Genomic DNA, 25,215 nt, shown 5'->3' with positions numbered 1-25,215 from the left:
TGTCACTGACATCATTCTTCAAAGACATGTAATTGGCGTTTTTTGTTATTTTATCTTATATTTTGATCAGTTGGGGGTGATTATAAATACAATTTGTGAAAACTGGATTTAAGTATTCTTAAACTGATATATCAGCATTCAATTGCATATTATCAGCACAATACACACTTTGTACTGTCTGGACCTTGAGCAAGTTGCTAATAATGATAAATTAACTGTAAAACTGTCAACCCTGTTACCTTCTACCTTGTTACATTACTATTTGTCATATTTTTAGGTTTAAAATTAGCTTCAGATGGTGGCACAATGCAATTTATTAACATTTAAAGTCATTTTGTGTCTGATTAAATACTTAAATGCTTAATGTGGATAAAATGTAAACACCTGAATAGGGGTGAAGGACGTATGGTTAGTGCGCGCACTGCGTTGTCACGAAAGCTTATCATTTGAATGCGGTTTAAAAAAGAGTGGTTTTAAACCGTTCAAGCACAATAAGCAGCAAAAGAGAACTTGTCTGAGAGCTGGTTTCTGAACGCACACGGCGGAAACACGCGCACATAAAGCCGCCGCTCATCACGAGTGCTGAAATTAGTTATTTTTGCCGCCTTGAATAGTCAAATAATCACACTTGCGTGAAAAAATGGCCATCTTTGCGAGAATCTTCGTAAACATCTTCGACAACTTATGTCTTAAGTGAACGTAAACAGTTGACAAAGAAAACGCATAATCATAAGACTCATATTGTGATATAGGCTAAGATTTGTCATATCGCCCAGCCCTAGGCCTGAACTATATTTTGATGGACGTTATGAATGTCAAAAAAGCCTCTGATCCATATTAGATGTGCAGACCGATGATGGATTGATTAGTCGGGGCGATAGATGAACAGATGCGATGCGGCTGCTGAGGGCTGGTCCAGTGTCGGCTTCCAGGTGTCAGCCTTAATGGAGTTAATAGGATGGATTTTGACATGTTTTATTAATCATGTTGCAACGCCATATCCCTTTGCGTTCTCAGAAGACCTCTGAAGCCAGGACAAACACTGACAGCTTTTCTCAACTATTGAAATATTCACAAAGCCATATGGATGGAGTTACTATTAGACTGGACTCTGGAGACTGAAAGTTTAATAATGTGTCCCAAATTCCCAATTGCTCGCACACTTAGTTGTCCATGCATCGACTAATTATGAATTAGTTAACTAAAGGATTATTTCAGCCAAAAGTGAAAAATGTTCTCTCTTTTCTTGATTCTGTAAAACACAAATAGATATTTTGATTAAGTTTTGAAAGTTGCTGTTTTATTTAAAATACATAAATATCCAAAAAAGACCAAAAAAGCAACATAAAAGTAGACCATATCTTATGTGCTATATTACAAGTCTTCTTAAAGGGATAGTTCACCCACAAATTACTCACCCTCAAGCCATCCTAGGTGCATATGACTTTCTTCTTTCAGCCAAACACAATTTGAGTTATATTAAAAAATATCCTGGCTCTTCCCAGCTTTATGTGAATTTTAGTGTGAATGGTACCCTATATTATGAAGCCCAAAAAAGTGCATCCATCCATCATAAAAGTAATCCATACAACTCAAGGGTGGTTGATAAAGGGCAATTCCACGCAAAAATGTCACATCCATAACGCCAACTAAATACCATTGCATTGTGTTGGTGTTATGGATGTGACAGTTTTGCGCGGAATTGCCCTAAAGGCCTTCTGGAGCAAAGCCATGTGTTTTTACAAGATAGATATCCATATTTATAACTTTATAAACTATAATCAAAGTCTATTTCCTCTAACCCAACGCATGACGTATTGACAGTTGCTGAAAGAATGAAGTCATATACACCTAGGATGGCTTGAGGGCGAGTCAATTATGGGATAATTTTCATTTTTGAGTGAACTATCCCTTTAAGCCAACGTTGCACATGATTTCAAGATTTCAAATGTAAGTTGTGTTTGACGTTTAATGTCAGAAACTGAATATTTTTGGGTGAGCTACTACTTTAAACTTGGATTTGGAAGCTATGTAATCTTATCCATATGTTCATCAAAGATGTGATTGGGGTTGCTGTGTTAAATTGGATCTAGTATGCATTGGTTTGCGTTACGTGCCACTTTAACACATCTTGCTTTCTGTTGTTTACTCTGCCAGCACATGGATGTTTCCCATCATCATCATCATCACCATGAAGCGCATGTTGGGCAGCAGTCAACGGGCTTAGCCTATCGTCTCTATGTTGCTATAGCAGCGTTTAACTAACTTTGTAGTTGCTTGAAAGACATGGTGGAGCTCTTATTGGTTTGCGGTAAAGCCTTAATTACTAGTTGCTTTTTGGATCTCCTCGGATGAAATTACAAATTGGCTTGGCATGGAAAACATCTGAGGAACCCAAGCCGAATTCCTCGTCCCTGATGGAAACATCAAGATGTTTCCCTGGTTCTGACCTCTATTAAGAGGTTTTGGCTTTTTCTTCTTCAGTCTGTGTTTATTAATATGCACATTTTTATATGAAGTTGAAGTTTAGGAGTCAATCTTTTGGGCAGATGTTGGTTGTGTTTGCCGTTCCCGTGCTTTGAGACTTAATAAGGAATGGCAGAATGATTGTTGAAAATGAAATGGCCGTTTGTGATAGATGTGGGCCAGATCAGATGGAAAATGAGTTTGTGGGTGTGTGTTCAATCCAAACTTGGCTCAGCTGTAAACTGTAGGGTTTGTGTGTGAGATGATGTATATTATCTTGGCCTCCTCCATTGACTTGTAGTGTTACTCAAACACAACACAAAGCTGCCTCTCCCGGTGGAGTCTTCCTGTTGGCCCGTTTGGGAAACTCTTCCCACTGTGTCCTGCTTTAGAGGACTTTAAACGTGGGACCTTTGTGGGTTTTACCAGAGAACTGGAAATGTGTGTTTCTCGATGTCAGGAGAACATCTCTAACCTGCATGACAATATCAGGCAAACACTGTTGTGTAATGATGATGATGATGATGATTGATATTTCTTTCACTCTTGTTTGATTTGGCTCGCTGTTTAAATATGAAACACGATGTTTATTTGAATCTCTCAGCAACCACCTGCTCCTGCTCTTGAGTCCAGGAAATCAATCAATAAATATATAAATAAATAATAATAATATTAATAATTAATAATAAAAAAAATAAAATTAAAAAAAAAAAAAAAAAAAAATATATATATATATATATATAATGTTTTTTTTTTTTGTTTGTTTTTTTGTAGTTAGGCTGGTTTTGAAAATGATAAAACTATTTTTTACCAACCTAAGTACCCTCTGGTTATCTGTAAAATACACTGTATAAATAGTAGGGCTGGGTATTGACACAGATTTCACAATTCGATTCGATTTCGATTCACAAGCTTGCGATTCGATTCGATTCGATTCAATATCGATTATTTTGGATATCAGGTACAATACATTGTAAATTTTCTCAAGGAAAACTGGAAAATAAAAGGGAAAAAAATTATTGTAAACTATGGGAGTCAGTTGTAGCCTATAGGCTTCATTAGCCTACTATAATATTGAAGGTAAAAATTAACTGATTTGTATACAAACACTTAAAATACACTTTTATTTATTTTTAGAATAATAAAGTTATATGAAAATATAAAAATTTAAATGGTGGCTGTCAAAACTTTCCAGATTTATTCAAACATGCATTAAATATTGAAGAACAATAAAAATTATAATGATTATGTAATATGGTGCATATATTTAGCAAAATGATCCTCTCTAGAGTTAATTTTTCTAGCTGACTAACGAGTTTATGGTCACTGGATATGGTTTTTCTGAGGTAAATGTGACGTTACATGACATTGTTTACTTACGTCTTTCCACGGTTGAAACACTGATTGAGCGATTCCATGTGACATGATACGGACTTCGATAAGTTGTACTCTATCTTTTAACACACTTTCGGATGCTCATTCGTGTTTATTTCGTTATTAATGCGGAAGAGAAGATCATGTGCGCTCCGCGTTGCTGCTTCTCTTGAGCTGAGCCAGAGCGATCTCACGCCACAGCGCCAAAACGGTAATTATGTTTTTGAATTTCGTAAGAAAATGGACGCAATTTGAAATCTGAGACTTTGTTTCATATCAATAATAACAAAGCACAAAGATTATTGTGATTTATTGGATGGGATGCGCGCATCAATGTTCCATTAATTCATCAACTGAAAACAGGATGACTAATCGATTCTTGGGATTTAAGAATCGATATCGTTTCGTAAAAATGAGAATCGATTAAAATCGAGAAATCGATATTTTTTACCCAGCCCTAATAAATAGTATGCATTTTTATTTTAGTATTAAAGTGTTTATTATGTGTTTTATAGCTTTTATTTTTATACTTTCCGTTTTTTTTTTTTTTTTAGCTTAGCAATTTTGTTATACTTTTGTGATTTTTATTAGTTTTTGATTAGCATTTATTTATTGTTTGACAGTTTTAGTTTTTGCAATATTAGTGCTTAAACTACTTTATTGCCAAAGCACCATATTTAAGTTTTTCATTTAATCTAATATTTATATTTTATTTTATTTCAGCTTCATTTCAAAAGAACTGAATGATTTTTAATAGCTTTAGTTTTAGTTAACAATAACAACACAGATAGTATATATAGTATTAAGTACACTTGCCTGGCCAAAAAAAAAAGGAAAAAAAAAAAGAGTCGTATTGACTTAAATATTTGCTATTGAAATCCGAACAGCAACTTTTTTTGGCTCTGGGCAGTGTATATATGCACAGTAGTATATGTGCTGATAGCAGTTTTGGATTTACAGGCGTTTTATAGATAACCGCTTCATCCAGCAGCTGAATGTCTGCAAATCCCTCTGTGTGTGTGTGTGTGTGTGTGTGTGTGTGTGTGTTTTTACAGCATGCTGTTGAACACATTATTCATAAAAGACTCCTTTTAATACCCATCGTAAATTAATGAAGAGCTCTGCTGAGTATCACTTCACAAACAACACTAACTCATATCACTCCTACAATCTGTGTGTGCATGTGTGTAGATGGCTTCATTGTCATTAAACTTGCATATGCTCTCTGAGTCACTTTTAAAGCAGCATTCCCAGAGAAGGTGGGAATCTGCTGAATATTAACCCAATAGCGTTGAAGTAAAAGCGTTTAGCCTGGAGTGGCAGTCATTAAGAGCACAGTAGGGCATGTCTGCGGTTGTCTGAAAATATCTCACAACCCCCACTGAGATGATAGGAAACTGAGCCAGGCAGCGCCGATCTAACCCCACTCTCCCTCTAGCAAGGTGGGGTTTTCTGTGCCAGTTAGAGTCTGCAGAAACTGGCGTCTTCAAAACGGACACGCATTGGCCTGGTAAAGAGAGAAAACGTAGCTATTTTACCTGTTGTTTTACGATAATGCATTACAATTTGATTTGTACGACAAAGTGCAATCTTAAGAAAAAAGCATGAAGGTCAACCCCTAAACCTAACCTAGCCATGTTTCCATCACAGATTTGGGCAAAACATTTGCAATATTTTCTAAATGTTGATAAAAACTATTGCGAAATGACGGCGCTTCCATTAACCGATGTTATGCGACTAAAAGTAATTCCAAAAATCATGGCGACGGATTTTGGCAGGTTTATTTAGATCCCAGCCACCGCGCTAGCCATTATTTTTAATGGAAGGACGGAGCCATAGGTGTGTTATCCATGCATTAATGGCAAGGAAAGCCTCTTATACTTGGGAGCAGCACATATAAGGTGTTTCTCACTCATATCTGCTTCAAGGTCTTGATAAATTGTGGCATTTCTTTGTTGTTTAGAATCCAGTATTCGCACAATACTTTTGTCTTTTATGATTTTAATGAAGAACTCTCTCGTCTTCTGTCCAAACATACCGCGTCATCTTTAAAGAATTATTGACTTTTACATATGCCAGGTGACCTTTCCATTGCAGTTTTGCGAAATACAAATTTTTCAAATTGCCTGAAAAAACCCCTTGTGCGAGCGTAAAAAGTTTTTTGAGATATATGGGAGTTTTTAGTGATTTACGTGTTCCAATTGAGCGTATTTTCAATTTGTGCAATTTAAAGGGTAATGGAAACGCGGCTAATGTGGCGTAAGCAGATCGCATGAAAACGTAATGAGATTGTACCAATTTGCCAAAACGGAAAATAAGCATGTATTGCCATTAGAGTGTGTGACACATACACTGAAAAAAATTGTGTAAGATTTACTTTGAAACCATTTTCACAGTGAATTCGACAAGTAATTACAAAGAAATGGCAAGTTACACATTGAATTATCTCTTTCCACACCATTGGCGGAATTTTCCGTCATTTTTGACAGAAAGCTTCCTGTAATTTACGGAATTTTCCGTCAATCCGTCATGTTTTCACTGTTATACGGTATGGGGGCGCTATTAACCATCTTCTGAAAGTCCAAGTTTTGTGAAAATGATAGAAAATGTTGATGCCGATTGGCAACTTAAAGTTAAAAGTGACATTTTAAAATTGAAAATTTATTTATAATACATTTTATTTGCAAATAAAAAAATAAAAAAAGTTTACAGTGTAGAATCAAAATGGACCCTTTCTGCTGTTTTAATAAATGTCCCTGGTCCTATTGCGTAATTCAATGCTACTTCTGTCAAAATCTGATAACATTTGGGCCAACTCAATTTGTAACTAAACTTTGTACAGTCTTATACATTTCTTTAGGTGTTTCTCTTTCCTCAAATACTTACAGTACACTTCATTGCACTAGCTAAATGCATTGTGAATGCTACTTTATGCTGTCTGCATTGAATTTCATTCTGTCCTCTGCTGTGAATGCATTGAGTTTAGTTTACATGTCCTTCAATGCTGATGTAAAACCAAGCTGAGTGATTAAGTTTGACTTGCTGCTGTGACCCTACATGTGAAGAGGCACCATGTGAGTTAAACCTCAAGATAATGCCGTGTTTTTTTCCAGTGTGTGACCACAACAAACCTTCTGTAACAGACATTAGCGTTAACCCACCTCTGCCTTTCAGTTGTCAGTGGTCTTTGTGTTTTAGGAGAGCAATGTAGATACCAGTCAGTAATTCACCACATGCTCCTCTCCTTGGATGAGTGAGACTGCGGCCGCTTGGGGAAATACAACAGGAGGACAAGCACACACCCACCCACACACACACACACACACACACACACACACCTGCCCTGGAGGCTCATCTCTGTGCCTTAGTCTTTTAAGTCCCTTTTAAATCCCTGTTAGAAAGCTTTGTTTAATGAGAGTGGCAGAAATTAAGCGTGATTTTTCAGTATTCCCTAATGAACATGAGACGTCCCTCATCTGTGCTAATGCACTTTTCCGAATGCCCATCCAAAACACTCACACTTGTCCTCTGATCCACCCCTTACACACGGCCAGCCTCGCCATGCTGAACTTCCTCATCTGCCTGATAAGAGGGGTCATGACCCCAGAGGACTGTGGGCCAGGCAATCCCAAACTTCTGTGTGTGTGTGTGTGTGTGTGTGTGTGTGTGTGTGTGTGTGTGTGTGTGTGTGTGTGTGTGTGTGTGTGTGTGTGTGTGTGTGTGTGTGTGTTCTCAGATTGAGGCATGTGCTCGGTCAGCTCGGTTTCAGTTACACTGTGATACAAAAACATGCACATATTTCTGGATGAGACATCTTTAACTAGTCAATAGAAGGCTCCTCATTTGGTTCATAATACCTTGGCAACTGAAATCTTCTTGACAACTATTGGCTGGATGATGGACTGATGTGATTGGCAGCTGAAGGTCTGGAAAATTGTTAATATGTTAGGCATTGTGCTGCACTGTTTGCGGAGTAAATATGTCACTGATGATGTTCTGACCAATCAGTGAGCACTTCTGGCCAGGTGCATGATGGGGACAGTGAAGTCATAGAGGAAGTCATGGGAACAAGCCCTTGAGCAAATGAATTAGGTCACGCTTCTGCTCCTCAGGGTACAGTTTCATAAAGTCCAAGGGATTGTTCACAAAGGATGCGTTCTTGCAAAAATAAATAAGTAAAATAAATTGACATTTTTCTTTTTCTAGGCAGATATTTCTTTATTTGTTAGTTAGTTAGCTACGCTGTAAAAAAGTGATCAGTTGACTTAACTTAAAGAAAAGTGAGGAAACCTGTTGCCTTAAAATTAAATAAATAAACTTCCTATAACTTAATTTTTTCAATTCCACATGAAGTTTATTTACTTAAAGTGAGGAAACCTAAAAGAAATAAACATAATGCGTAATTGAAAAAATGTAGTTATGTGAACTTGACAATTCCACAACTTAATTTTTTCAATTACGCATGAAGTTTATTTACTTAATAATTTTAAGGCAACAGGTTTCCTCACTTTTTTAAGTTAAGTAAACTGATCACTCTTTTACAGAGTAGTTTTTTTTTTAGAAGATGAACAGTTCCTTTAGTTAATCAACGTTAGGAGAAATATTAGCACCCGACTTGCTATTTTGTAGCAAAAAAACCCCTCATTTTTTTATTATTGAATATTTTGTTACTTTCATGTGATTTATTTGGTTTGGACTAAGCAAACAAACCTCTCTTGTCAGCTCACACACAGACTTGGCTGGTATACTCGTTCTGAACGGGTGGACACGTACATCTGCCACATCCACCTTTTGTGTCTCTTTTTTTTGTTTGTCTTGAGGGTTTTTCCTTACTGATTGTGTCAGAGTTTAAATGGTCTCCAGTGACCTCAGCCTGTGTATGAACCAGGTCTCGGCAGTGGAGGATGGAGGACATGTCTGGCCTGTGCACTCACACACACACACCGTCCGTACCTCTTCCTTCCTGCCCGTCTCTTTTAGAAGAGCGGAGAGGCGTGGATTGAGTAAAAAAAAGGACTCCCACAAATAGCTCAGTGGATGATATACTAAAATATAATTTCAAGCTGTTGAATGTCTCTTTTTTTCACATCACACATTCGCAGGTCTAAAACTAGGACTACATCACAGGTATATTTTGGAATATATCCTGTCTGGAACTATAAGCCATGCAATGAGAGAAAAGCATAATTTAATGTAGCAATATAGACAAATGATCTCTGAAATGTTATGCCATGGTGCTCATGTAGGAAATTCAAGTTTGAATCCAGCTTTCAACATTTCCTGGTTAGGGCTTGGTTGACAATATCAATTTTAATCAACATTCCTTTTGATAAACCAATATTGATTCTTAAATCTGTTGATGTGTGAACAAGACTTCGCTTAACATTATTTGTAGCGCATCTGGCATCCGTTAATCGCAATGATTAATTACTATAATTAATAATTAATTGCTTTAAAATTTCAAACTCTGTCCCAATCTGCTCAGTTCAAGTGAAGCGGCAGCGTGGAGCGCATGTGAACCACTCTCTTCCTCTTTATTACTTGTTATAGCACAAAATAGACATGAATGTCATGAATGAACATCAAAAGGTATGTTGAAAGAAACAGTACAACAATCCCAATCCATATCATGTCTCGTGTAATCGTTCAGTGTTTCAACCTCAGAAAGAGTGATTTAAAAAATATGATTTAAAGACTTTAGATGTCCATAGCGCATTAGTCAACTAGAAAAAATAAATGTATGCATCATATTACATATTCATTGTATTTTTTACTTAACCTGTTAGATATGTTTATTACTATTAATGTAGGCTATGTTAGACAAGTTATGAAAGTCACTGTCATACAATTCATTATTTCATAAAAGAGTTAACAAAAAACTGCCTTGTGTGCAATTTAAATGTTTGTTTCCATCATTTGAGAATTTTATTTACTATATAGTAACATTTACTACATTTACTATACCTGCTATATCCAAATTAAAAAATCCTGGAAATGCCATGAAAATTTCTATAGTTTATGAAGATTTGTCTAGCTGTTCTCCGCATTAAAATATGTTTTAGGAGTTCAATCTCTACAAAATGATAAAATAAAAAAAAACATAATGAAAAAAAAATGGGAATTTATTTGCCAAAACGTGTGGGAACCCTCTTGTATATTAACCCTCTTGTGGTCTCCAATTTATAATGGCACATAATAATGAAAATATTAAAATGATGTACTTTTGGCTGATGACCTTGTAAAAGGGACCTTCATGAAGTGATTCCAAAGTTCTTCCCTATTTCGACTAACCCTGTGACTAGTTTGCTGTCTATCAAACCTACCGCTGAATTTTGCAACATAAGGGACTGAAGTATAACTGTTCCCCCTGCATTACCCTTTAACCTCAGGGGCAGGAATGTGGATCCCTGTCCCTCTGAGATCCCTAATCAGGCATCCCGCTCATTAACATTGAATGGGAACCAGGCTAGTTTCAGTGACAAACACCACCATTGTCCATGGTCAGGGAGTGTGGCAAACACACACGCTAATGCGGGAATGCTAATTCATTTAATTATGAGTGAGGCCGCATTAGCAATAGCGACCAGCTAATTGCTCGAGCATGACTCATCTCTCGTAAATTGAGTGGAAATAAAAACTAAGCAACTGAAATTGCTTGTAGTCAATATATTTGTGGGGGAAATGCATCAGGTCTACCACAAAACTGAGGTATACGTTTATCCAATTTCAAGCCATACTGGCCTGCTGTTACTCTGTGGGAGCTTAACAGAGATCGTTAATCCAGCTGCTGTTTTAAATTAGGAAAGGTAGACAGGGGTGGGTGGTTGTCGGTTTTAGACCGTCCTATCAGTTACTATGTTCGTGAGGAGAGTGTGTGGTGTGTGAAGCTGTCTGGTGAAACTCTAGCCCTTCCTCTGGGAGCCGCGCTCATGGGATCTGACTCACCATTTCATGTTCCATTGCAGGAGGCCCACCGTCACGTCTGTTCTAGAATCACCCTCGTCTCTCTCCAAACGCGTTTGTTTGTGCCCGTTTCTTCAGATAGTGAAGTTGAGCATCAAGCAAAACTGATGAACATGACATGTGTCGGGCAAGAAAATGTAAATATTACCAGACTGGACAAGCGCATTCTAAAGCCATGTTAATTTACATTGCAAAAAGAAATATTCAGATTATTCAGTCTTTGACAAGCACGTTTTTCTAGGAATCTACATTTGGACATATAGACATTTAAGGAAGAGGCATTTACTCATCATTTTCACAGCTAAAAATTATTAAAGCTTATATTTGTGATCATTTTAACAGATAATTGTAACTGATTATTCAACGAATCGTTTAATTTAAGTAGATTGTCAGCCCTACTAAATTTGTTTATGGACTACGCATATTCCAAAAGGAAAACTGTGATTTTATTTTAATTTTGTTTTATTTTAAATTTTAGCATATCATTTATTATTTAATATTAATGTCACCAGATGACCAAAAGGAGAGGTTTTATCAGATTTAAAAAAAAATTGGCAATATCTGCGGACAGTTTTGTTCCCGGACTATATCCCAGTAAACCAACGCTGTAGTTCAATGTTTGAGTTATCATGTACACGAGTAAACAACTAATTTAATAATGTTATTATTATTTAACTTTATTAATTGTAGTATTTTTAAAAAAATTTATTTTAGTTTAAATGCAGCAGAAATGATGTATTTAAGAAATGCTTTCTTTTGTGCAATCGTATAACATATCCACTGACACACAGTTTTATGTTTCACTTATTTTACATGTATTTCTTCCTTTGGTCTTTCCCCTCTGTTGCCCTCTTTTCCATCCAGTGTTTTGCAGACATGCATATGTAATTCCCATCTCTGAGAAACACAGGCACACGTGAGCGTGTCTAAAGCAGCATGTAGTTCTGCGAGATCGTTTAGTGGCGCTGAGTCCTGTGTTTTCTGGACTGACCTATTCTTGGCAGGTCATAGTCGCTGGAAATTGGGGTGATCCCACTGTATGTTTTTCCCTGTGAATTAGACTGTGTGGACATGTACCTGTTTTAGAAAGTGTTCTATAAATATTGTCTTAGAGGAGGAGCACTGTGCATTTAATGTAGTTTATTTGTCTAGACTGGACAAGCCCATCTTTTCTTATCCCGGAGTCATTACGAGGTATTTTAAACTTAAGATCAGATTAAGACTGTATTAAATGAGGCGTTTAATTGCACGTCCTGGATGGATGGATTGACTAAAGTACTGAATGTCTCTTTTTGATCTCTCTCGTAAAATGGAACTGCCCCCTCATGCCTTCAGCATTTACAAATGTGCAACAAATTTGTCCTCAAGTTACAGCGAGGACAGCACAACGTCCTTTATCAAGAGCGCGTTTCTAATATATATTCAAATTAGGGCTGAATGATATTGCATAACTGACATTGGGATAAATAATTTGGGGAAAACTTAAAAATGTGGGGTGTTTCAGCTCATGATATAGTGTTGCAGTGTCTCGGAGCGGAATGACTGACAAGAAACTGGCAAGAAAATATTTCTCTAATTAAATTGCAGCCTTTGTGATGTAAATATTGCATTGAGCCATATCACATTATTGATTTTATTTTGTGTAACAATGTTCAAGAAGGAAGGAAGGAGGCGGGAACCGGCAAACCTTCAACATGAATTTCAATCCAATAATAAACAAACAACAAAACAAAAGTAAAGCGGCAGCCGCTCACAGACGACTGCCGCATATAAACATAACACAACATAAATGTCCCAGGCCTGGTCCTCTCTTGTCCTTCACTGTCGTCTGTCCTGGTTTATGCTTCCGTAGCTCCTCTGTTAGACTTGAGACCGGTCTTGCGCGCAGGTGACGCTCATTAGCACTCACGCCACCGGCCTCGGTATGTTCACATTTCCTTTCATGTGTCCTCTTGTTTGATGCGCACCAGGGTTCACACTTATTCAAATGAACCGCACTAACAGACCAATCGCACCAGAGTTTGTTTTAATCACACCAAACCTGCCAAGTGTGAACGCACCCTAAGTCATGTATGGATGTTCATTGTATGGAAAACAGGGTGGAACACAAAAGAAAGAAAGTTATACAGATTTGTAACGACATAAGTGTGAGAAAAGGATGACAGGATTTTCATGTTTGCATGAACTATCCCTTTAAATCAAACCACACCGGATTCTAAAGATGCTGGTTTGGTAATGAATCGTTATTTTGCTAGCTGTTCTCAGATGGGAGTTGTAGCAGCAGTTGTGGTAATCCATCGTAATACGGCCCGGCTAAAACCCACCCATAGTCCCCTCATGATTAAATCATGACTGGAATGAACTACTGTGACCCGTTGTGCTTTTTTCCTCTGCTTTCTCTTTGATGGATACAGGCAGAAGAATGATGAGTGTGAGAAAATTGCTAGACTCAAAACAAAACGTCCGGAGGCACAGCCATACTTCTGCAGCCAGGAGTGACTGAATGTTCTGGCGAGATCTAGACGTGCTCCTCAACTTCAGTCCAGACGCTTTCTCACTGTCTCTTTGTTTCTCATTCTTCATGATGTTTCTCTCTCTCTCTCTCTCTCTCTCTCTCTCTCTCTCTCTTTCTCTCTTTCATTTCCTATCGCTCTCTCCTTTCATCCTCAAACTCTTGTATTGTACCTCATCCTCTTAAGGCCACACCATCAGCAGTTTGTGCTCATCTAGAGGAAACACATTTTGTATCAGAAGTGCTCTAGAAGTTAGTCCCAATCTGCTCTGGTCTTTGTCCTCCTCTTTCCTGCTTTATACAGCCCCCTGCAGGGAGATATTCAGCTGTTTTCCTTCTTTATTCCTCCCATCTCTCTCTCTCTCTCTCTCTCTCTCTCTCTCTCTCTCTCTCTCTCTCTCTCTCTCTCTCTCTCTCTCTCGGCGTGTGGCCTTGAACTGTTGTCCAGGTTGGACGTGAGTCGGTGATCCTTCTCTAAGGTCCCTCTCTCTTTCCTGTCAGTGTGTTTTTGCTGTTATGATGAGGGGAACAGTGGCTGTTTTACTTTCACAGGCCTTTTACACTTTTATGTTATACAAGCTGTTAAACTGTCAAATCTCTATTAAGTCTAGCATTATTTATGCGTCTCTTTCTGCCTTGTCCTGTTTTCATTTTGGAAATCATCTTGGGGTGAATTTACTAAATTGAAAACCTGATCAATATCAAGGTAGATCGATTGATCGATTGATTGATTGATTGATTGATTGATTGATTGATTGATTCTTTTCAATCATAATCGTCCGTCCGTCCGTCCGTCCATCCATCCAATGATGGAGAAGGTCATTATAAAGATGCATATACATGTAGTCTAATGTCACCACATCTTGGTGCCTCCAGTTCTCGTAATTATGCATTTTAAAGAGCTGTGATGAAAGTCATGGCTTTTCTCTGTATACACACTCAGACATAACATACACTGTCGGACACGGATGCATTATACATAAAATGGAAACGGCAGGTGTGCCTTTTCGCTTTTTGATCAAGCCGGGGCTCATAGGACACACAAGATTGTATTTCAGCTCTGAATAAGCAGAGAGAGGGGGGGTGGTGGTACTGGGACAGGAAGTTTCCTGAAGTAAGTTTAACCTCTGAGGTCCCCAGCTGGAGGCAGATGTGATATAAGTCAGATCGAGAGATCACACCTGGCCCTCTTCATCAAACAAGCAGTAATTAACCTTCATCATGACCTCTGTGTTTCGACAGCGATCTGTTTAATGCACATGAACTTGCACATGTGCATGAGAATGTTGGCGCATCAATCATCATGAACCTCATTCATGTGAGATTAAAGATAAATCTGTTTCAAGATTAGTATGAATACTTTTGATTCTCTGCAATTGTATGATGTCATTTCGACTTAATTTGCATGTCCTTCTGCACGTATATGCATGCAAACACAGTCCATATGGTGCGTTCAGTCGAATGTAAACCACAGTTGACTGATGCAATAAAAGATGTAGTATGGAAAACAGATGAGAGCCTTTTCATGTCATGGCATTATGTCCAATATGGAGCTCCAGAGTATCACAAATGCTGTTGTCCATCATCTCCAGGAAACGCATGCTTTGGCAGTGCACTGATGACCAGATACAGTCAAACACTGATATATTTAGACCCAACTGGAGGTCTCAGAGAGAGTATCTTGTGAATTGAGTATCATGTGAGCGTGCATGGAAGAGATTGGAATATGTGAAGAGATCTTGGCTTCAAGGATACATTGTACATTTGGAGAAAAAAGCCTTTTGATCTTTACCTAAATCTTAATATATTTTAAGTTGTCTGTCATTTTGTGTAACTCCATGAAGTATTAACACTCGCCAATTTACTGAGTTTCCTGATTGAATTGGCCTGAGAGTTCGTGTCAGTTTGCATTCACAGAGGGCTTCTAGAAGTTTTCATGTCACTCATGGCGGTAGTTATTATTACTCTTATTTCGTCAGTTCATCAGTTTTGTGTAGTTCTAGTCGGAATGTAAGAAAATATCAATACACGTTAAAATCACAATATTATGTTTGGCCATACTGTATCGATTCTCAAAAACACAGATCAGAGAGAGCGAGAAAGTGTAGATGGTATCTCTCTAAAGAATCCTACAAGTACCTTACTAATCTCCCTTTACTTAATGCAGATTGCACTGTTTTTATTAAATTAAATAAAGTTTATGCTCATGTGTTATGCATATGGTGGTGTGTTCTTGTCTAAAAAAAAACAGGAACTATCACAATATGTCGCCTTTCTTACAGTATCGTAATATATCGTATTGTAATCCCTGTATCGTGATACGCATCCTTTATCGTCAGATTCTTGGCAATACACAGGCCTAAGTTATAGACCTTAACATTGCGTATATTACATTCTGCGATTGCCATTGCAGTATCTCGTCTAGCTGCATACAAATCATTTACAAAATGTAGTTTTAGAGGTTTATGTACACCTGTCAATCAAATACATCTCTGTTTACTGCTCTATATTACTTAGTAGTTCAAAGAGGGTTAATCAGAGATCCAGCTGAGTCTCATCCTCGAGCCTCGCCATATCTCGCTTAATCTGGATCACTCAAAAGATTATATACAGAATAAACATGTGGCATATGAACTTGTGAATGCAGTTATGTATGTTATATAAACAGTGTAGAAGAACATGGTGATAAAAGCAGCAGTACAGATGGCTTAGTAATGATGAATATAATAATCAACAGATGGTGTTATAGCAGTGTATATTTCAGCTTTTAAAATGTGTTTGCGAGACGCATTGTGCAGTAAATGGCTAATATAATACTACAGAATGCAAATTAAGTTTATAAAGCAGTTAAAAATGGTTAGTCGTGCATATTAAATTTATTTGATAAATAGTTTAATATAAAATAGTATGTAAATTAAATGCAGAGTAAATAAGTAAATCAGTCAAAAAACATTGATCGCATATTAAAACATTTACACATTTTATTTGTTGACGGTAATAAAAAAAATCAATTGCTAATTGGGTAAATAAAGCAATGCAAAAATATGTTGCTAGCATAATAAAAGTATTTACATTGATGGAAAAATAAAATGCAATTATTAAATGAAATCAAATTAACGTTGTGTTTGTGTGTTCAGCTGCTGCCTGGACAGTGTGTTTGTACAAACTTCATTCCTTCTTTGTAAATGTGTAACAGTGTAGCATGTTAGATATTCCCAGATAAGTTTACTAACAGACAGAATGAATAATAATCACATACATGCACTTTGGGGTTTTGTGAAGGGGTCTCTGTATTAGGCTTTGAAAGAAAAGAGTGTGAGTTTAGTTTTTATGAGGTTTATTTTAAGATTTGGCATTTATGATCTGAGCGTTAAACAGGCATGAGGTTTTGCTCTATAAAAAGGTGTTTTTGTTATGAGGTCTGGGCCGTGAGTGTATTCATGTGTTAGTAGGTGAACCGCAACAGCGTGGCATCGAGCAACACTTCGAACCCAACCCTACCACCCATTTGTTAGAGACAGGAGGCAGGTTGGTACTTGTAAACGGCTCCTCCTCCCTTTACAGGAAAACACACACAGTGGCCGTACAAATGGCTGGAGGTGAGTGAATGGCTGCCTGTGGAGACGTTTATTGACTTTCACAGTGGTGTGAATGAGTCAAGCCAGTTAGGGAGTGATGGAAGATTGACCAATCACAAAAGGCCAGTTCATAACCAACTGTTTGTCAGATTGTGGAACAGTGTCAGACAGGTTTTGTGAGTGAGTGAGTGAATGACTGATGAAATAGATAAATGCATGTAAAAGTTGAATACAGGGTGGGCCATTTATATGGATACACCGTAATAACATGGGAATGGTTGGTGATATTAAAGTCCTGTTTGTGGCACATTAGTATATATTAGTACACACCACCCATCTTGAGGAGTTTGCCCCCTCACATATACTAATGTGCCACAAACAGGACTTTAATATCACCAACCATTCCCATGTTATTACGGTGTATCCATATAAATGGCCCACCCTGTACTTAGGGTTAGGGGTTTCTTTAAATCTTTAAAGAGATAGTTTTAATCACGTTGTCATTATTTACTCACCCTCATGACGTTCTTTTTTCTATGAAACATTAAAGAAGATTGTCTCTGTTTTTGTCCATACAATTAAAGTCAATAGTTATGTTTACATGTTAGTAATGATCAGATTGATGGTTAAATCGAACTTCATGCCTTCATGCAAACACCTCAATCGATCCGAATTAAATGTTGACCCTATTAAAAAGGTTGGTGTAGACCTGGAATAAGCCAATCAACTGGAAAAAATCAAGCATGGAAATACTAGAATCTGACTATTTTTTGCACTTTTATAAAAAAAAAGCTTTTGCACACGTACAGTGCATTGATACGTATTTATATGCGTTTTTCATAATACGAACGTGCATATAAATGAAATGAAATCGGATTGGAATCATTCCGATTTACAAAAATGTGTGAATGTAAAAACTCTTATGGTGTCCATGTTTGTTTTGGACCTTGTTGACTTTTATTATATGGACAAAAACGGCTTTCAAAATATCTTCCTGTGTGTTTCACAGAAAAAAATGTCATACAGGTTTTAGAGTTCAACAAACTGTTGTTTTTGATCAATATTAATAGTGAAGCTTGCCTTAACAAGCACCATCATCAAAACTACCTAAAACCTGTTTCATCATGCCAGTAAGATTTATTTGCAAGTCATCAAGGTTGGAATAGAGGCGTGTCCATGTGCCTCAGGTTTGAACATGAGACACACACACACACACAGTTCTGGCAGTGACACACAGTTCAAAGTGCTCTGGAATGGCATGCAGGTGTCCTTGGAGGTGAATGGATAGAGATTGCCCTTCAGTCACACATGTACAGCAGTATGCATTCCTCTCCTCAAGACCACACACTGCGCTCAACTCTCTCTCTCTCACACACACACTGCATTTATCTGAAGCTATGTCGTTTTCCATAGCTCACGAACTAAACAAAAGTTTGTTTGATCTCACCAATCAAAACACAAAGATAATTTCTTATATTGATTCCTCTTTATACTTGGACTCTTGAATTTAGCAGTTTATCTGTATCACTGTTATGGCTGTGGGTGTATGAATTCTGTTTACATAACTTCGAGATAGAGGAGTTTATGCTTGATTTGCACAACACAAAGTGTGTTAATGTAGAGTTCACTGATAAAGCAGGGTGGTTTGATTCCTCTTTCTTTGAAGACACACAACATGCCAGACGGAAATGTAAACACTCACGGTATTTCAAATATGGACCCACAATGCACTGTGTCTTCACTTCTGACTGCACGTCATATCACGTTATGGGCGAAATCACAGTAGGGAGACATCCAGGAATCCACCATTTTAACCCTAAAACAACTGTCCTATAAATAATCAGCATGATCAAAACTTTGCTGAAAAAACTTTTGTACACATTGACTCACGTTGGAGAAGGTATATTTGTTTCAGCAGTGATGATGTCAGAAAAGTGAGGTCAGTGAATGTCATTCAAAACAGTGCGTGGGATAGGAAACCTTATTCAAAACAGAGACAGGTGGTCAAGTGTAAAGTGCTGTGTGTGTGTGTGTGTGCTAGCTTGTGTTTATTTACATAATGTTAAGTGAGTAGTGATCACAAAAGTGAGTTGAACAGGTGTGCCTGTTTCAGTGACATCTCACACGTACTGCTCTGCGCACCATACAGAAGAACGGACGCCGCGGTTTGTTTTGAGAAACGTAATAGCACACAAACTAGATATCCTTCATTTCGCATTTTTTTCCACCAGCTATATGTCAATCAGACAAGCCCTTCCTGTCTAAGTGGGCGGTTCTTGGCCAGAGTAAACTACAGAGTTGGCCAGAATACATGCCGAGATAGAAGTTGGGTAACGTAAAATTAGTCTTTTTGTGACTAATCTGACTGTCAGGAAGTTATCAGCCTTTTCTGTCTGCAAATTAAAGGTGCAGTCTGTAAGAATAACAGCTAGTGGTCGAAATAGGTACTGCAGTCCAAATTCAAAATATCAGAGATCGTTGTTTCCCCGGCCACCGCCTCCTCAGACTCGACGCTCACGGGTTGCCAGTTCTTGGACACGCAACAGGAACGTGCGCAACTGACAATGAAAGCCGAGGAGACTTACACACTGTAAGTTGATGAGTTGATTTATCCGTATTTTAACATGCTCTCGTTCATTAAGATTTTTAGATGGATATCGAGGATTTTTAGGTCGGGTAGAATCTGCAATCTCTGGCCCAGTTTGTTTGCTGGCTGCAATACGCTGTGTTTCCTGTCAACTGGCATCCCGGGGGTGTCGAAATACTATTGGGTGAACTGGCAGTGGGCGGAGTCACACAGACCAAAACAAAAACAGACAGACAACACCGAGCGCACATTTCAAAGTAATATAACTGGAAGTGTTTTTCAGAGAAACGAGTATGTGAACTCAGCATGTTTCCTTAATATCTGCATATTATGCTATTTTTATGCTTTAGTAGAGTGAAAAAGTTACATACAGCACCTTTAAATTTACATACATTATTGTTCCTTCTAATTTTATCACATTTAAAAAAAAAAAATGTTATGATTAGGCCTATCATTTTTTTGCTGTTTTTGCAGGGTTTTATTAGCTGTAAATTTGTGTAACCAGTTATTATTTTGGCTATTTTTATAAACACTGAATAAAAGCAAGAGAGTAGCATTGTAGACGTAAATAATGTGTAACAACACATTTAGACTTTTTTTTTTTTTTTTTAAATATGCATACACTGTGCGTAAGCACACAAAAGTGTTACGTGAGTCAGCTCATAGTGGGACTGTCTGTCTGGAGAGTGTCATAGAGCAAAACAGACATGATTTGAGATTTACACATCCCACTGGTAATGAATGGCCATCAGAAGGCACAAATAAATCACCTTTCAGAGCAGTGTTTGTTAGACTGAGCATCCTAATTCATGTAAACTGCTTTCCTCCCTCAAGCCTCTGGTGCTTTCAGAGGTTTGAAGCCAAAATCAGTACTTTGTCATGTATTGTCTGTTGTTTTCCACTGCTTCATTTTTATGAGAAGATGTAGCATTCAAGTACACACAAAGGAACCTGGAGAGAAATGCAATAAGTTTAAGAATGAGATATAACGTGTGTGTTTGTGTGTGTGTTAAAGGCCCACAGAAGTGCCTTGGAACGTGCAGCCAGAGCCCGTCTACGGAGAGCCTGCCCACTCCCTATTAAGCTCTATTGTACCGAATTTTGGTTGTAGTTCCACCAGAGTTCCACTGGGGGCGATCGCCATGAGTGCAAAATGAATGGGAGTCAATGGGGCTAGACGGCTAAATTTGTCTCTTTCACCCGATTGCCGTTGAGAAATCAGATCTGATTGTAGATTTTGCAAGTTCAACATGGGTTTTAGGTCGAAAGTTGAATGAACGAGTACTTATGTCCTTTTGATTTCTTACAGGCTGAGTTGTTGTTGCCCATAAACGCTAGCATTCTGCTAATGAACGCTGATTGGTCAGTTAAGGACTGATTACGACCAGAGATACCGCTTGATGGCATCGTGTCATCCGCAGCGGGACCAGAAACAAACAAAACAAAAACTCTTCTAGCACGTGTGTTTACCTGTGTCAGCTGTGTTGTCGATGCCTCGAGTGAAAAGAAAGTGCAGAGCGCGAACGCACCAGAGTGACTGAAGGATTGCCGTGAAGCAGTATTTCTGGTCGTACATGTGAATGACGTCATTGACACTTTAAAAGACTTTTTAAAGCAAATAAGTGACTCAAAAAAATCTAACACCCAGCAGTGTGTAATTTATTTGCATCTCCTTTCGAATACAACATTCAAATTACTAGACAAAAAATTATATCCTGAGAAAAGTGGATTTTTATTGGTATAGCGCCATAGACCTCCATTCATTCTGCACTCGTCCTGTGAGCGCCCTCATATGGAATCAGAGAGGAACTGCAACCAGTTCAGAAGCCGGAAGTGTACTGATAGTGAAACTTCTCGCCATATTAGACATTCTCTGGTGCAGCTTTGTATGATGTGTTGACGTAATTTCCACTGAAACAGGAAGCTAAGGCGGGACATATTGAATGGCTCCTCCCCCTTTTCAAATAGCCAGTAGCGTTTAGTTTACCTCACAGACTGCAAGTCATTCTTGACAGCCCCATGAAAGCGAATCCGAGCGCTGATGATATGTTGGATTCAATAGTAGAGGTGTGAATAAATTCTAGCCATTTTATTCTTAACCAACGTTCAGTTGGTAAACATAATAAAACTCGAGAGTTTGAGCAACCGAACACACATCTCCAGCCCTTAGGCCATCCTTAAAAATATTCTTGTTTGCCGTAACCCGACCGACCCTGTCAATTTAGTACCGACCCAATTATTTATTTATTTTCCCTTTTAGTCCGACCAACTTGCCGGTTGTAAAATGCGTTAAGACCGACCTTTTTTTTTTTAACTCTTCAAACAACTAATACAAATGCAATAAAATAATATTAGTTATTAAGTATTGTGAATATAAATTGCCTAGACCTACATACAAACATAAGCTACGTTCTTTCTTTTAAATAAAAACCCGTGGCGCGTCATCTATGATTATGTTTACACCATTGGTTAACGCATGTCACACTACGGCCTGCAGGCTAAGTTCGCTTCGTTTCATTCACTGTGAATGGTTCGCGCTTGGTAATGATGGCTGCGGCTTTACTCTAAAGATTATTTCATTTTTATATGTTGTTAATTATGGTTTATTAAAAAATAAACATGTGAGAGCGTGTTATAGGCTATATGTCACGTTTTAGTCAGATATGACGACACTACTGCAACACGCATCGCCGCAGATGAGAAGCTGAGCATCAACGTGCTATCGCAAATCAAAGTGAAAGTAAATCGCAGACGCTTAACACACAATCATCTTCATTAAATGTAAAGGGACGAAATTATCTTACCAGGGCTGTTCCCGCTTTCTCTTATTGCGGGCTTCGATTCAGAAATTTTAGCTGATGATCAATAAAATAATGTATCTCGCTTTCGGTGACGTGCACTCCATTAAATCTGCATATAGCAGGAATTGAAGATCGGATTTATATCCGCAAAAAAACACACACATTTAGCCTATGTAACCAGGTGTAAATGGAATCGTTTTGATAAATCACATTGCAATCCGATCTGAGAAAACGCATGAAGTGGCCTGGTGTAAACAGCCCCTAGACATCGGTGAAAAATGTTCTGCCCCCCCCCCCCATCCCGACGGTAGCTTTGGCCAGGTGGTACGTATAGCATAGGGGTGGTAGTCGCGGGACGCTTCAGATTCTAGAGAGCATTTGATTGGACAGAGATGTGATGAGAAGCTGAAGTCCGCGGTGACGTCATAAAAATCCATGATTCATTTTAGCGGAAGTGAGAGTCTGCAAGTTTTGAATGCTTATATCTCCTAAATGCGAATTTTGTCATTGTTTTGGAACACATCTTATTCATAACCTTAAGGCTAATATTCATACTAAAAGCCAAAAAACTTAAATTTTGATTTCAGGGGGCCTTTAAATTCATAAATCATGAGCAAAAACAATGCTATTGACCTACAGGTCAAAGTGTAAATCATTTTTCCTTGATAATCTCCCCCTCTGCTTAAAATCTAATTTGCATACATGTTTGCAGTTTCATAAAAACTGAAACTGAAAAATTCCTGTTGGTCTTTTCAGCCGGATGTGCTGTCGAATAAAGAAGCATGAATGACTTCACAGGGAAATGAAAGCAGATGTACTCTGAAATATAGAATAAGAGAGCTGAACACGATAGGCATCGTGTTTACATGCGCACTCATACGCATGCGATGCTCCCTTAGCGTGCAGCTTCCAATCGCGACCACAGCGTAAACAAATCAGATGCTAAACTCCTCTGATCCCGAACAGTCACGGGAGCCGGTCTGAGCGCCGCTCTCGATGGAGGATTAAAACTAGCTCTTATATCCTCAAACACAGCGGCCCGCAATCATCCAGAGAGCCAGCCCGTTCCTCCCTCACTGCACGGATAAACTTTTCAACAGATGACAAGTTGCCCTGGGAAGAGGCACAGCTGTGAAGCTGGAGGGGGATTTGTGTGTGTGTGTGTGTGTGTGTTTGTATTTGCTATCGCTACATGCTGTTGGAGAGCATGTGTGTGTTCCCCACTCAAATTAGCATGGTGGCTTCCTTTGCTCTTTAGGAGAGAGAGATAGGGACAGAAATAGACTCATCACTTGCTTTAACGGGCTTAAACACACATTCAAATGTGGTGCGGGTTTCCCAGCAGTCACATACTGGAAGGTTTTACGACACTGGATATAATGAATGTGTTGGCCATGTCCTCATGTCAGACCCTGAGGGCCTGCTGTTTGCTGCAGGCCACAGAAATTACAAAAACAAAACGGATAAAAGAAACAATCACACGAGGACACAAAAATATTCACAGCAGGTGGTTTTTAAAGATTTACTTTTCAGCTTTAGATAAAAAAAATAAATTAAAAAAAAGTATAACAATTAAAGAAACCCATGAAATTGTACCAAAATTTATATTTATTTTATTAAAATTGAAATATTTTTTTTCTTTTATGATGTATGTGCATGATAAAATATTATGATGTATGTAAATTATTTAGTTTTTAATTTAATACTAAATTAATTACATTTTTAATTTAATATGTAACGCGTTATGTGCCAAAATAAATATTTTATTTGATCACATTTTAAAATAAAATATTTATTTGGACTCATCACACATTTTACACATTTGTTATTATTTGTTTTTAAATAAATTATATTAAATTGTAATGTCTTTTTCTTTCTGTTTCAATAGCAAATGTCAAAAAATACAAATAGAAAATGCCAACATAAATGAGATTTTGTTGTAAATCTTTATTTTATTACATCAAATATTTACATATTCATAATTTATTTTTTAATAATCTGGATTTATTTTTTTGTTATTTACATATTTGTTTCTATAGACTGTATATTACATAATTACATTGCTTTGTTTGCATATAAAAATACACCAAGCTGCATTTTCCTTGCGTCAAGAACAACTGATCTCAGAATAGTAACATAAAAAGAGGAAATGGAGGAGGAAAGTTTCTCTGGTGGGCAGTTTAAACGTGTGTGCATGTACAGTAAGAGCAGCATGTCTAGACACACACAACCACTGAATCTCATGTCCAAGAACGCATTTAACACCCAAATGCTTCTCGAACAAGTTAAATGTTCATTAATGACGCTCTGACCTATAACCACAAGCATATTTTCCTTTTGAAACACGCACAGACACAAAAGCGCTTGTGAAAGTTTATACAGAGATTTGTTTTTCTGCAGCTCAATACTGTCTTTATCTAGTCAGAGAATTGTGGTGTATTCCTCAAACAATACGGCTCTGTTTTCATCGTGTGACTGTAAGGTTTCTGTTGTGGAGAGGTTTTCAGAACCATGTTTTCTGTGAAGATTTTGCCGGTGAACATGCGAACAAACAACTAGAGGAACAGACCCATAGGCCCAGCAATCCATACAGTTTATTTCAGACGCCCATCCTAACATCAAATCCTGCCTATGCCTCTCTTGCTTGAAATAGTGTAATAGTTTCAGTATTTTACACTACTGGCCAAAAGTTGGAATAATAAAGATGTTTTATGTTGTTGTTGTTTTTTTTAAGTCTCTTCTGCTCACCAAGGCTGCATTTATTTGATCAAAAATACAGAAAAACAGTAATATTGTGAGATAGTATTAATTTTTTTAAAGAACTTTTGTTGTTGTTGTTTTCTATTTGAATATATTTTAAAATGTAATTTATTCCTTTGATGGCAAAGCTTTCAGATTTCAAATTTTCAGCAGCCATTGATTTGGTGATCATTT

General features: G+C 37.7%; 1 protein-coding gene across 1 annotated transcript in view; it reads left to right on the top strand.

The window, feature by feature from the left end:
* The window catches only part of arhgap46b (Rho GTPase activating protein 46b), a 66,815-nt gene that overhangs the window by 1,011 nt on the left and 40,589 nt on the right, over positions 1–25,215 (top strand). The window lies entirely within an intron of this gene.

Source organism: Abramis brama, assembly GCF_963993115.1.
Source record: "Abramis brama genome assembly, chromosome: 22".
Classification (NCBI taxonomy): Eukaryota; Metazoa; Chordata; class Actinopteri; order Cypriniformes; family Leuciscidae; genus Abramis; species Abramis brama.
This window is presented reverse-complemented; position numbering and strand designations above follow the sequence as displayed.